Below are 13,389 nucleotides of genomic sequence, written 5' to 3' on the forward strand. Positions count from 1 at the left end.
GGGAATCCAGCAACAGGATAATATCATGACAAGGAAAATTCAATACATGTCAGTGATACCATCAATGTTATGATCTCAATTCATCAATCAAAAGAAATAGACTGGCAGAATGGGTCAAGAAGCAAGATCCAAAAATATGCTGCATAGAAGAAACACACTTAATTCAAAAAGAAATTCATAGCTTGAAGTTTAAAGGGTGGAAAACAATACTCCATGTGAGAGAAACCTGACAAAAACCAGGAGTAGCTATGTTATTGGCAAACATAATGGATGCCAAACCAAGACTAATTAAGAGAGACAAAGAAAGTCACTACCTCTTTGTAAAGGGAAAAAACCAAAAGGAAGAGATGGCAATCATAAATATATATGCACCAAATACTAGTGCACCCAACTATATAAAACAAATATTAGCAGACATGAAAAATCAAATAAGCGCTAATACAATAGTATTAGTACCCCACTGTCAGAAATAGACAGATCAACCAGACAAAAAATCAAAACCAAAATACTAGAAATCAACCAAACTCTTGAACAAATGGACTTAGCAGATGTTTACGTAGTGTTCCACCCCACAAAATCAGAATATATATTCTTTTCAGCTGCATATGGCTTGTTCTCCAAAACAGATCACATACTTGCTCATGGAACATGTTTAAGTAAGTGTAAAGGAATTGAAGTTATCCCCTGTATATTATCAGAGCATAGTGCAATGAAATTTGATATCAGTAGCAAAAGAAACCTCAAGAACTTCATAAACACATGGAAATTGAACAACATCCTCCTGAACAACCAATGGGTAACACTGGAAATTGAAGAAAAATTACTTTCTACAATTAAAGGACAATGCCAATACAACAGATTACAATTCATGGGACACAATGAAAGCTCTCTTATGAGAAAAATTCATAGCGTGAATACCCATATTAGGAAAACAGAGAGAGCTCAAATAAACAACATAATGCTGAACCACAAGCTTCTTGAAAAAGAAGAGAAAGACAAAGCCAAACCTCATACAAGGGAGGAAATTATAAAGACCAGAGCAGAGATCAATGCAACGGAGACTAAGAGAACAATATTAAAAAAAAAATGAAACAAAGAGTTGGTTCTTTGAAAGAATAAACAAAATTGAAAAACCTTTTGCCAATTTTACAAAAAAAAAGAAAGTAAAAGACCAAATCCATGCAATTAGGAATGAAAAGGGAGAAATTACACAGGCACAGCAGAAATCCAGAGGATCATCAATACCTAATTTGAGAATATGTATTCCAATAAGATGGAAACACAGAAGAAATTTACAGATTTCTAGATACCTATGAATTACCAAAGTTGAAAGAAGAAGAACTAAAATGTCTAAATAATCCAATATCAATTGAGAAAATTGAAAATGTAATTAAAAATTACCAACAAAGAAAAACTTGGATCCTGATGACTTCACTGCTGAATTCTACAGGAGATTTAGAGAAGAGCTAGTGCCACTACTATTTAAACTCCTTAATGAAATTGAAAGAGAAACAATGCTCCCAAATTCATTCCTGGAAGCAAGCATCACCTTGACCCCAAAACAGAGAAAGACTCAACTGAAAAAGAGTACTATAGGTCAATCTCCTTAATGAACATAGATACAAAAATCCTCAATAATATACTGGCAAACAGAATCCAGAAGATCATCAAGAAGATCATACACCATGACTAAGTGGGATTCATCCCAGGGATGCAGGAATAGTTCAACACACAAAAATCATTAAATGTAATTCACTATATTAATAGAGCCAAGGACAAAAACGATATGATCTTCTCAGTAGATGCAGAAAAGGCATTTGACAAAATGCAACATCCATTCATGATAAAAACCCTACAGAAAATTAGAATAGATAGTCTTGAGGCCCGGGGATTTAGCTCAGTGGCACTGTGCCTGCCTCCCAAGTGCAAGGTCCTGAGTTTGATCCCTGGTACCCTCCCACCAAAAAAAAAAAAAAAAAAAGAATAGATGGTCTCTATCTCAACCTGATAAAAGCTATCTATGAAAAACCAACAGCCAACATCATGCTAAATGGTTAAAAACTGAAATCTTTCACACTAAAATCAGGAACAAGACAAGGGTGTCTACTATCACCACTCCTGTTCAATATAGTTTTGGAAATATTAGCCACAGCAATTAGACAAGAGAAAGAAATAAAAGGAATAAAGATAGGAAATGAAGATGTCAAATTGTCATTATTTGCAGATGACTTGATACTCTATATAGAAGACCCCAAGAACTCCACCAAAAGTCTTCTAAATATGACCAAATTCAGTAGAGTAGCTGGATATAAGGTCAATGCACAAAAATCAATGGCTTTCCTCTATACGAACAACAGACTCACTAACAGAGAAATAGGGCAAACAATTCCTTTCACAATAGCATGCAAAAAACTGAAATAACTAGGAATAACCTAACAAAAGAAATCAAAGACCTCTACTCTGAAAACTACAGCACTCTGAAAAAAAGAGGTTGACGAGGATATCGGAAAATGGAAAGACATCCCTTGCTTCTGGGTAGGAAGAACCAATATAGTGAAATGGCCATACTTCCAAACTTCTGTATAAATTCAGTGCAATCCTGAGTGAATTTCCAACAGCATATTTCACAGAGCTAGAAAAAACAATTGAAAAATTCATTTGGAACCAGAAAAGACTTAGAATAGCAAAAGAAAATCTAGCCAACAAATGGAAGGTAGGGGGTATCACAATTCCCAATGTAAAACTATGCTACAAAGCTACTCTGATAAAAACAGCATGGTACTAGCAAAGAAACAGACCAGAAGACTGGTGGAACAGATTTGAAGATACAGAAACAACTTCAGACACACTCAGCCATCTCATCTTTGATGAAGAAGTCAAACACCCTCACTGGAGGAAAGATGACCTCTTTTTATAAATGGTGCTGAAAAAATTGAGTTTGAACTTGCCAAAGATTAAAACTAGACCTATATCTCTCACCATGCACTAAACTAAAATTGAAACGGATTAAAGATCTAAATATTAAAACAGAAATGCTGAACCAGCTGGGACAGAGGTTAAGTAGAATGTTTGAAGACATTGGTGTAAGAAAAGATTTTATGTCCAAAACTTCAGTTGCCCATCAGCTAGTACAAACAATCAATGAGTGGGATCTCTTCTTATTAAAAAGCTTCTCCATAGCAAGAAAACCACTAACAGTGTGAAGAGATAAAAAAATTTTCACCTGCTGTCCCTCAGACAAAGGTCTACTATCTCAAATCTATAAAGAATATTAAAAAAGTCAGACCTCCCAAAGTTAAAGACCCAATCCAAAAATGGGCATCTGAAATGAACAGACATTTCTCAGACAAAGAAGTAGAAATAGCCAATAAGCATATGAAAAAATGTTCAACATTACTGGTCATTGGAGAGATACAAATGAAAATAATTCTGAGATTCCATCTCACCCCAGAAAGAATAGCTGCTGTCATGAAATCAACCAATAACAAATGCTGGCAGGGCTGTGGGGAAAGAGGAACCCTGCTCCATTGCTGGTGGGAGTGTAGACTGGTGCAACCACTGTGGAAATCAGTATGGAGATACCTCGAAGAACTAGGACTGGAAGTTCCACTTGACCCAGCTATTCCCCTGCTGGGTATCTTCCCCAAAGAATTAAAAGAATCATACCACAATGATATATGTGCACCCATGTTCACAGCAGCACAGTTAGTAATAGCTAAAACTTTGAAGCAGCCCAATTGCCCATCAACTAGAGACTGGATAAATAAAATGTGTTTTTTTATAAAATGGAGTATTACTCAGTCATAAAAAATGAGAAATTAGAGACATTTATAGCTAAATGGATGCACATTGAGGCAATATTCATAAATGAAATAAATAGGACACACGTGTAAATACCAAATAGTTTCTCTAATGTGAGAAACTGACAGTGTAAATAAAGACTAAGACGTATAATAGATTATGTGAAATAGAACAAAAAGTGGCAAAGGGGAAGGGGAAGTGGGAGGAGTAGGGAAAAGGAAAGAAGGGAATGGAATTAATATGAGAAAATGAAAAAATGGAAACAAAATCTTTGTAAATAGGGAGGGATGGAGGAGTTGAGGGGAGGACAGGGGAATGGGGAAAAAATAAGAACCAAGAAAGAGTATGTAAAGGTACAAATTTCCAATGATGAATGTCATTATATTATATAATATACCTAAAATGTAGCAATAAAATTAATTGAAAAAAAAAGTGGTTGCAGTTGGTTATCTCTAAACACATGGCATATGTTCCAAAGTCCTTAGAGCAACTCATTGATGAAAGAGCAGTCCCAATAGGAGAAAATCTAAATATTATTTGAAAAAGGGTATAAACTAAATATATTTTATTTTGTTTCTCCTCATTATCATGTTTTCTTCCTTTTATTTTTCTTTTCCTGGCTTAAGGTAAGCAGGATGAGCAAATATTTCATGTCATAACAAGGCTCCTCCCTTTATTCTTCTAAATATTGAATGTTAAGTCTACAGGGTTATTCACCAGCCATAGGTCTATAGACTTGTGACCTTTCTCTTCGGGTTACCTTGCTTTAGATAAATTTTATAAGTAAAGCATAAATAAATTAAGGAACAATTTTAAAAGACTGAGGTGATGATTACACTTGTTTTGAACAGTTTCTTTTTATATTTAGAGATGTCATTTATTCTCTTCCCAGGTTATGCAAAATGTTGCAACTGACTGAATGTTTCCAAATTATAAAATATTGATTGAAAACTATTGTTTTATCCTGCAGATGGCCTAATCTTTTTCTTTTTAACTTCACACTTTTGCTTAAGACATTCATTAAAATGCTGAAAAATTGAAATAAACTATTGATATTTTCTTTCAATAATCTGATGTAATTAATTGGTCACTGTTATTACTGTGTATTCAGAAGTGTGCAATCTGTTAGATATCTCATTTAAACAGAAATTAAAATGAAAATTTGAAAGATATATACAAATTAGTTCTTGGAGAGACAAACTTTCTTCCTTACTATAAATGTAACTATAATTAAAAGTCATATTTCTATGAATGCTAATAAGAGTGAAAACTTTTAACTTCTATCAAAACATGATACAATTTCCTTCAAATAAAAGAAGATTTATGTCATGATTTTAAAAGTTGATACATATATATATATTTTTCCTTTTTCTCAGTCAAAATGGAATATGGAAAAACAGGATCTTGGTTTACTCTCCCTCTTGGAGATATATAATACATACAATGACTTCTACACAAGTATTCATTATAATTTTATTTATAGTCCCACAAAGTGAAAACTGACTTTTAAGTCTATCAACATGTGAATGAGTTATTCAATAACAATTAATCTATTGATTATTTTATAGCCTAATTGACAGTTCGCAAGTGGGGCCTATTTAGAGTAGAATAAGGTCACTGGGGACATGCTTTGAAGTGTAAAAGCTTTTGGGGTGATGGACATGAAGACATTTAATATTTTGATTATTGGGTCACTTCATAGCATTGTACATAAGACAAAACTTATCAATTATGCTCTTTCAATATATGTAATTAATTATGTCAGTTATACATCAATAAAACTTTTCTTTAAAGCATAAAAAGTGTAGAAATATGAAGTATAGAAGTACAAAAGTAAGAATAAATATTCTTTAGAGAATAATTATATATTAAATGTTTACCTTATTTCTAATTCTTCCTAGTCATTATTTTTAATAAAATATAATCTCAGCCAGTTTTATAAACTCAATGAAGAGAGATTTTTATGAAAATTTTGAAAACACTACACTCCTTAAAATGTCTGACTGGTCACTGTAGATGTTAGAAATATTAAGTAGATAGACAAATATGATCAGTAATCTGAAAATCAAGAAGCCCAGTGACAGTTACCAATTGTAATGCTAGCTAGTAATGTCAATTCATAGAATATCTTTAAATCTTTAATTATTTCTCTTTGGAAAAATAAGAATGGTATTAAAATAGTATTATTGAAACTATAGGTTCTAGTCAGGAGACTGAAATTAATTAATATGGCAGTGGGCAATGTAAAACTAGCATAAAATATATATTAGTATATTGTTTATGAAACAGGCCACTGTTATTTCACTAAGCTCTAATTTCAAATTGAATATAAATCCATTATGTACTAGGAATCAACATAAAACATTTTTAATGTTTACCATACTGTCAAAGTTTGAAAGGTAGCAGTCCAACTCCTGGGTTTCCACTTAGTCCTCTGATATCATGATGTATAAATATTATTCAAACAATAAATCTATAAAATAAGATTCAGATAAGATGATTCATATGAACTTTTCTAACTCATTATTACTCATGTTACAAAAATATTCAAGATCATTATTATGAAAATGAAAACAATGTTTGAAAAATTGCCTTCTACAGAGATAAAGGTATTTCCTGATATTGGTCTGAGGACTGACTCAGATACCAACTGACAAATTCTGAACAGCAGACCAGAGGATGATAAAAAAATCTTAATAATGTCTTTGTTTTGGAACTTTAAAAAAGAATAGCACTCAGAGAGATTTCTAATCCATGTAGACCTAACCATCTAATGAGACCTTCAGTCTGAAAAAGAAAAATCTAATCAATAAATACAAATGACAAAATGTTCTTGGCTTTGTAGATGCTTCCTTCCAAAAATATATTCACTTTAGATGTTTAAAATTCGAAGCTAATGAGAACAAAACCAGCCCAATAATAATATTTTCTAAATAGCTGTTACTTTTCCTTTAGCAAAGATTTAAATATATATCTCAATATATGTTCTGCTCTAGTGAACTTACACTCTGGTCAGGATGTAATAGTTCAGGGGCCAGACCTTGGAGCTGTGTTTGATTACATCGAAACAGTCTTAAAAACTGAAATGCAATAAGTAGAATGCATCTCCAAAGGTGAAAAAAATGAAAATAAAAGAAAGTAAAGAATGTGCTTTACTTAGGGCTGCTTAGACATTCACATAGGTGGACACACTGCGGAAGACAGCCCTAGCTATCATGCAGTGCAATGCTGTACAAATGACTCAGGGAGGAGGGTCAGGCCTCAGCAGAGGACCGTAGCCACCTAGAAAACTGTTAGATGTAGAACAGAAAACTCAGATTAAAAAAGGCTTTAGTCAATGAAATGCTTGTCTCTAAGGAGGGAAGTAGAAGATACATCTAGGAATTCAGACTTTAAGGGAAAATGTAAGTGAATCACCTCATAAATTGTAGAGTGCCCAGAACATAATTTATGAAAACGCATAAGGTTGTGGCCTGTATTGAGTTCTTGCTTGGGAGAACAAGATTAATCAGCAATAACAAAGCAACCAGGACCTTGGCTGAGACATCAATGTACTTGAACTGCCAATATCTGACCTTGTTCTGAACTCCACTCACATGAGTCGGGAGAAGTAATCTAAACCCATCAGTCAGACAGGGATGAGCGAAAGACATCAGAAAAGAAAAGAACACACACAAAGGAAACCAAAACTTCCTACAGCAATGCCTTCTTATAGTTAAAAAAATTCAAATACTCAAAGCAAATTAATAATTTAAGAAAGTTAATTCACTCAATATAGAGAAGGTTTGGCCCTTTTAGATCTTCATGTAATCAAGAACTCTATTGTAAAGGAAAAACAATTTTAGAAAACATACCTAACATTGTTGGAGATAAAGGGATGAGTAATAGCCATAAAAGTGAATCACATACTACAATGAGAAGAACACAAAAATAATGAACAGGTGGATATTAATATAATCATTGCAAATAATAAAAATTTTAAATATCATTAATATAAAGGGGAAAAAGATGGAATGAATTCTAAACTGTCCATGAAGAAAACACAATTACTTTAAGCAACTGGGAATCTATCCATAATTCAGTACATTACAGAGGCAAAAGATTTATGTGATCTCAAGAGAAACCAGAGTATAATTCAGTACATTACAAAATGAAAGTTGACACAATGAAAAAAAATTAAAATCAATTTAATATACAACTTTACAGAAACAAAGTAAAAGAAAAATATTTGGAAGCACAAAATAAAATAAAACTGAGAGGGGATTTAGCTCAGTGGTACCGCACCTGCCTCACAAGCGCAAGGTCCTGAGTTTGATCCCCGGTACAAAAACAAACAAAAAAAAGAGTGGCTGACAAAAATAAAACTGAGCACTTTCATGAAATAAATAACAAAATAAATTGTATAATAAATTTATTAAGTGTCAAAAAAAACTGTGCATGAAAAAGTTTATAAATTCATGAAAACACATAGAGAAATCATGGGATATCAAATACACCAAAATTAAAATAACTGACAGAAAAATGGAAAATTATTCACAATGAAATATTAATCATCTTGACAGTACCATTAACAATATTAATTGAAATAAAAATTAACTGAATGCTTGTGACAGAATAATATATATATATATATATATGTTTTTCTTATTCTCCCATTCCTGACAAAGAGCCCCTAAAGCTCTTTTAATTTCCTGAGTAATGGGTGATAGAATTATCTTTTAAAATAATATTTATATCTTTCTTTATGTTTGCTCTCTCACATATGGTGTCAAAAGTACTGAATAGAGAAACTGGTTTTTTTTTTTGGTAAGCCCCAAATATTTTCACAGTGCTCAAGGTAAACAATTTACAATCACTTTAAAAACCTGAGAGCAAAAATATATTTAAAGAGCTTCAGAAACTAAGAGAGCTTTACAACAGCTATCCTCTCTGAAATTAATTTTAAAGGATGTATTTCACCCAGTAAAAATATAAACATGTAGAGATAGAGAACATATAAAACCAATAATGAAGCCAAATATTGATAGAATATATTGACAAAAGTAATCCTCTTTTGTTTACAAAAATAATCACTTCAGAAGATAGTTTTTGGAACAATAATAAGTGAAAAAAAAGGATAGTAATTGGACTAAGATAGAAAAATATATAAGGAAATTTAATTAATGTTCCAATTTTATCTCACTGAATTGTAGATGTAAACTGAAGAATTCTAGATGTAGTTATAACAATTTAAGACAAAAAGTACACCAGCTAAAATGAAGCTTGTGTCACAATTTCACAAGTATAAATGTAAAAGTGAAAATACTAAGAAAAAGAAAAATTATATATAGATAAGAGAAATACTTCATTAAGAAGATTTAAAATCACAAACATATGCATAATGAAATATATAAAGCAAGAAAAAGACAGGGTTACAGGAAATAAGAAATTTCATAATCACAAGAACCATTTTAATGTATTCTTCTCAAATACTGATGGCACAAATGTACCAAAAATATAGCAGAATTTAACATTATAATAAAAAAACCCAAATGATCATTAGTGGGAAATTTAAGGCATGAAAGTAATTTATCTTTAAATGAAATGAAAAATATCTAAAAGACCTATAGAAAATGCATATAGTCAAACCCAGAAAAAAATAGTGAAATAATTGGAAAGAAAAAAAGCTTTAGATACAGTTAGTGGAACAGATAAAAAATAGTGACATGTAAAGACAGAAATTGTCATCTAAACCAAGAGTATTGTTCTGAAAAGAATAACACCAATAAAGTTGAAGAAAAATGTAGACAAATATATGCTGTATTCAGAGCTAAGGAAAATAGGCGCATCAGTTAGCTTTCTGTCACTGTAACCAAAACTTGAGATAAAAAACAGATAAGAAACTTTGAAAAGAATGCTTTGTTTCTCACCCTTTCAGAGACTGTATGTAGTCCATGGTCAGCTGGCTCCAAAACAGCTGGAAGGGAACTGCCGAGGAGCAGTCCTCACCTCATAGCAGCCAGGAAGCAAGAAGAATTGGAAAAATCCAGAGAGAGAGAGAGGAATGGCGCAGGCAATAGCGACCCACCCCTCCAAGCAGGCTCATCTCCTACCAGCATATTTAGCTGTGAACTCATCTGTGGATGAATCTATCGATGAAGTTAGTTCTCCTGTGATCTGGTCATCTTCCAAAAGCCCCATCTCTGAACACATAAACCTCTTAAGGGACATTTTTCATCCAAAATAGTTAGAAATTAGAAATTTTATTATTCAAAGAAATATATGGACACAGGTATTTTTAAAAACTTGAAAAAAGAAGGAAAAATGGATAATTTTCATGAAAGTGATAAATTCTGAAATTGGCTCAAACAGAAAGATAATCATTAAATTGGATCACAAACAATAATCTTCATGTACATAATTTTAAAGATGTTTTGTCTTTAAATGTTACGTAAAATAATATTTTTTCACCAGTTTATAAGGAGACTAATATAACTTTCATACAAAAAATTTCAAGGATAATAATCAAACACAATAAATGATTTGCATAAAATTTGCCAATATAAAGTTTACAAATCAGTATATTTTAGCATATTCACAACATCATGTAAATATGGTTACAAATTCAACAATATTTTCAATTACCCTAAGGAAATTCAGTACCTGTTAGCAAGCATTTTACATATATCCTTCATGAATACCTTCCAGATGAAATAATTTCAGTATTTTCCCTTTCTATAATTGTCTTTTGATTTTCTTGATTTTTTTATATATAAAAATTTTAATTCTGATGAAGCTCAATTTATCAATTTTTCTTTTCTTTTCTTGTGCTTTTTTGCTGTATCTGAGAATTCTGTGCTAAATCCAGGGTCATGAAGTATTACCTCCCTTATTTTAAGACAGCATTTTAACTCATATTTAAGTTGTTGGTCCATTTTGAGTTAATTTTTGTATTTCATGCAAAGTAGGGATCCTCTTCACACATAGAAATCCAGTTGTAATAGTACCATGTTTTGAAGAGACTATTTTCCCTCACTTAATGGAATAATTTGGCCTCATTAAAAAAGATATTGTCCATAGATATAAGGTTTTAATTCTGGGTATTCCATTTGATTCCACTGGTGTATAGATCTAGCATGGTGACCCTGCTACACTGGGTTGCTATAGTTTGTAGTGAATTTTAAAGTAGGGAAAGTGAATCCTCCAAGTTCGTTTTTCAAAACTTAACTATTTGGGTACCTTGCAGTTGCATATGAATTTGAACAACAACAGTTTTTCTATTTATGCAAATTAAGATGTTAGAATGTTGATAGAGATTTTGTTGAATTTCTCTTACAATACCAGCTAAGTGGCAATACTTTCTGGGTATGGGAAAATTTTCTTCAGAAGGTTTTTATATGCAAATTAGCATCCCATGTATGGTGATATTTCCCCCTTAGATTCTTTCAGGTCCTACTAACATCTTAATAATAGTAAGACTTCCCACTCACTGAAAAGGGATATCTATTTATTTTATCTTTGTTTAATTTTTTTCAGCAATGATTTATGCTTTTCAGTGTTTCTACCAGTTCCTTGTTTAATTTTTTCCCAATAGTTTTACTTTTCAAAATACTTTCATGAATAGAATTGCTCTCCTAATATTTCTAGGTTGTTCATTATAGGTGTATAAAATCAAAATTAAAGTTTTCATATTAATCTTACACCCTTAAACTTTGCTAAATTCATTTATGGCCCTAGAATTATTCTTGAGGATACTTTAGGATTTTCTATAAATAGAAGCATATCATCTGCTAATAAAGATAGCTTATTTTTTTCCTTTCAAGTTTACATGTCTTTTAATTGTGTTTCTTCTGCCCAGAAAATTTAGTATCATAACATACAAAAGCAGCAGTGCAAATAGGTGCCCTTGTCTTATTTCTGACATCAGAGAGAAAGTTTTTAGTCTTTCATCACTGAGTCTGGTAGAAGATGTGTGTTTTCATAATTGTCCTTTATCACCATTTCTGTTGCTAGCCTTCTTAGTGTTTCATTTTGTCACATGCCTTTTCAGTATCAAGTAAGATAATCATGTTTCAAAAAAGATTCTTTGTTTCACTGTTATTATTGAGGTGCATCACATTGCATAATTTTCTTATGTTGAATCACTCTTCCATTCTTGGAATAAATCTCACTTGGTCCTGGTTTGCTATTGTTTTAACAGGCTGTTGGATTCAATTTGCTAATATTTTGTTAGGATTTTTATTAATATTAATAAGGCATATTAATCTGTAATTGCTTCTTTTTCCTGAAGTCCTAGAGATTGAGCCCAGGCCTTCCCACTGAACTATATACTTAGTCTTTTATTTTATGTTTCATTTATTTTATTTATTTATTTTGGTACTGGGAATCAAACTTGGGTCTTTATGCTTGCGGGGCAGGTGGCAAAACCACTGAGCTAAATCCCCAGCCCTGTGTTTTATTTTTAAGACAGGATCTTATTAAGTTGCCCAGAAGGCTCTTGCAATCCTCCTGCTTCAGCCTCCTACAGTGCTGGAATTGCAGGCGAGAGTCACTATGCCTGGCTTATAATTGTATTTACTTCGGTATTACAGAATGTCTTTATTTGGGTTTGGTATTAGAGTAATGTTGGCCTGTACAATGAGTTAGTAAGTGTTACTTCTTTTTCTATTTTTTTTTTTTTGAAACTGTTTAAGAAAGATTAGAATTAGTTCTTTTAAATGTTTGGTACAAATCGGTGAAGTTATCTTGTCCTGATATTTTCCTTTTTTAGAAGTATATTGACTTCTAATTCATCTTTTTACTTGCTACCATTCTGTTGTGATTTTCTGTTTCTTCTCATAATAGTGAATTGAGACTCCTCAAGCAGAATAGACCAAAGGGATGAAGTTACAGATATAGACACAGATAATTGCTTTACCTGTTTTATCTCTCTTTCCTTCTTTTCTCTTTCTTTCTTTCTTTCTTTCTTCTTTCTCTCTTTCTTTCCCTTCTTTTTCCTCCCTTTTTCCTTCCTTTCTTCCTCAGTTCCTTCTTTCTTTCCTTCATTCTTCTTTCCCTTTTCACTTCCTTTTCTCTCTTCTCCTTTCCTCTCCTCTCTTTTTCTCTCCTTTCCTGTCCCTGCCCTTAGCCTTTGCCTTTGCCTTCCTCCTCCACTTCCCCTTTCCGATACCTCCCTTCACCGTCCCCCTTCTTTTTTTTTTTTTTTCTTTTTTGGTACCAGGGATCGAACTCGGGACCTTGCACTTGCAAGGCAGGTGGCCGAACTGCTGAGCCAAATCCCTGGCCATATTTACCCTTCTTTTTGCAGTACTGGGAATTGAAGCCAAGGTACGTTGAACCACATCCCTGGACCTTTATTTAATATTGATTTTTAAAATTTTGACACATATTTTCTCTAAATTGCCTGAGCTGAGCTCAAAGTTGCATTTCTCCTACTTTCTCCTTCCAAGTTACCAAGATTACAGGCATTTGCCACCACAACTGATTGTTTTATTCCCTTGAGGAAGCAATCCTCCCTTTGGAACTAATATCTATAGACCAATAAAGCACAACATCACAGAGTTATGAGGCAAAATTTTTGCTAATGAATCTCCATGGGGAAAAATTAGT

General features: G+C 32.5%; 1 pseudogene; it reads right to left on the reverse strand.

Moving 5' to 3' along the window:
- The window catches only part of LOC101717236 (coiled-coil domain-containing protein 43 pseudogene), a 119,333-nt pseudogene extending 109,352 nt beyond the window's left edge, over nucleotides 1-9,981 (reverse strand).
- Nucleotides 9,982-13,389: the final 3,408 nt, after the last annotated feature.

The sequence above is a fragment of the Heterocephalus glaber genome, unplaced genomic scaffold, assembly GCF_053883595.1.
Source record: "Heterocephalus glaber isolate CG9 unplaced genomic scaffold, H.glaber_assembly_v1.0 deba00001429, whole genome shotgun sequence".
Taxonomy (NCBI): domain Eukaryota; kingdom Metazoa; phylum Chordata; class Mammalia; order Rodentia; family Bathyergidae; genus Heterocephalus; species Heterocephalus glaber.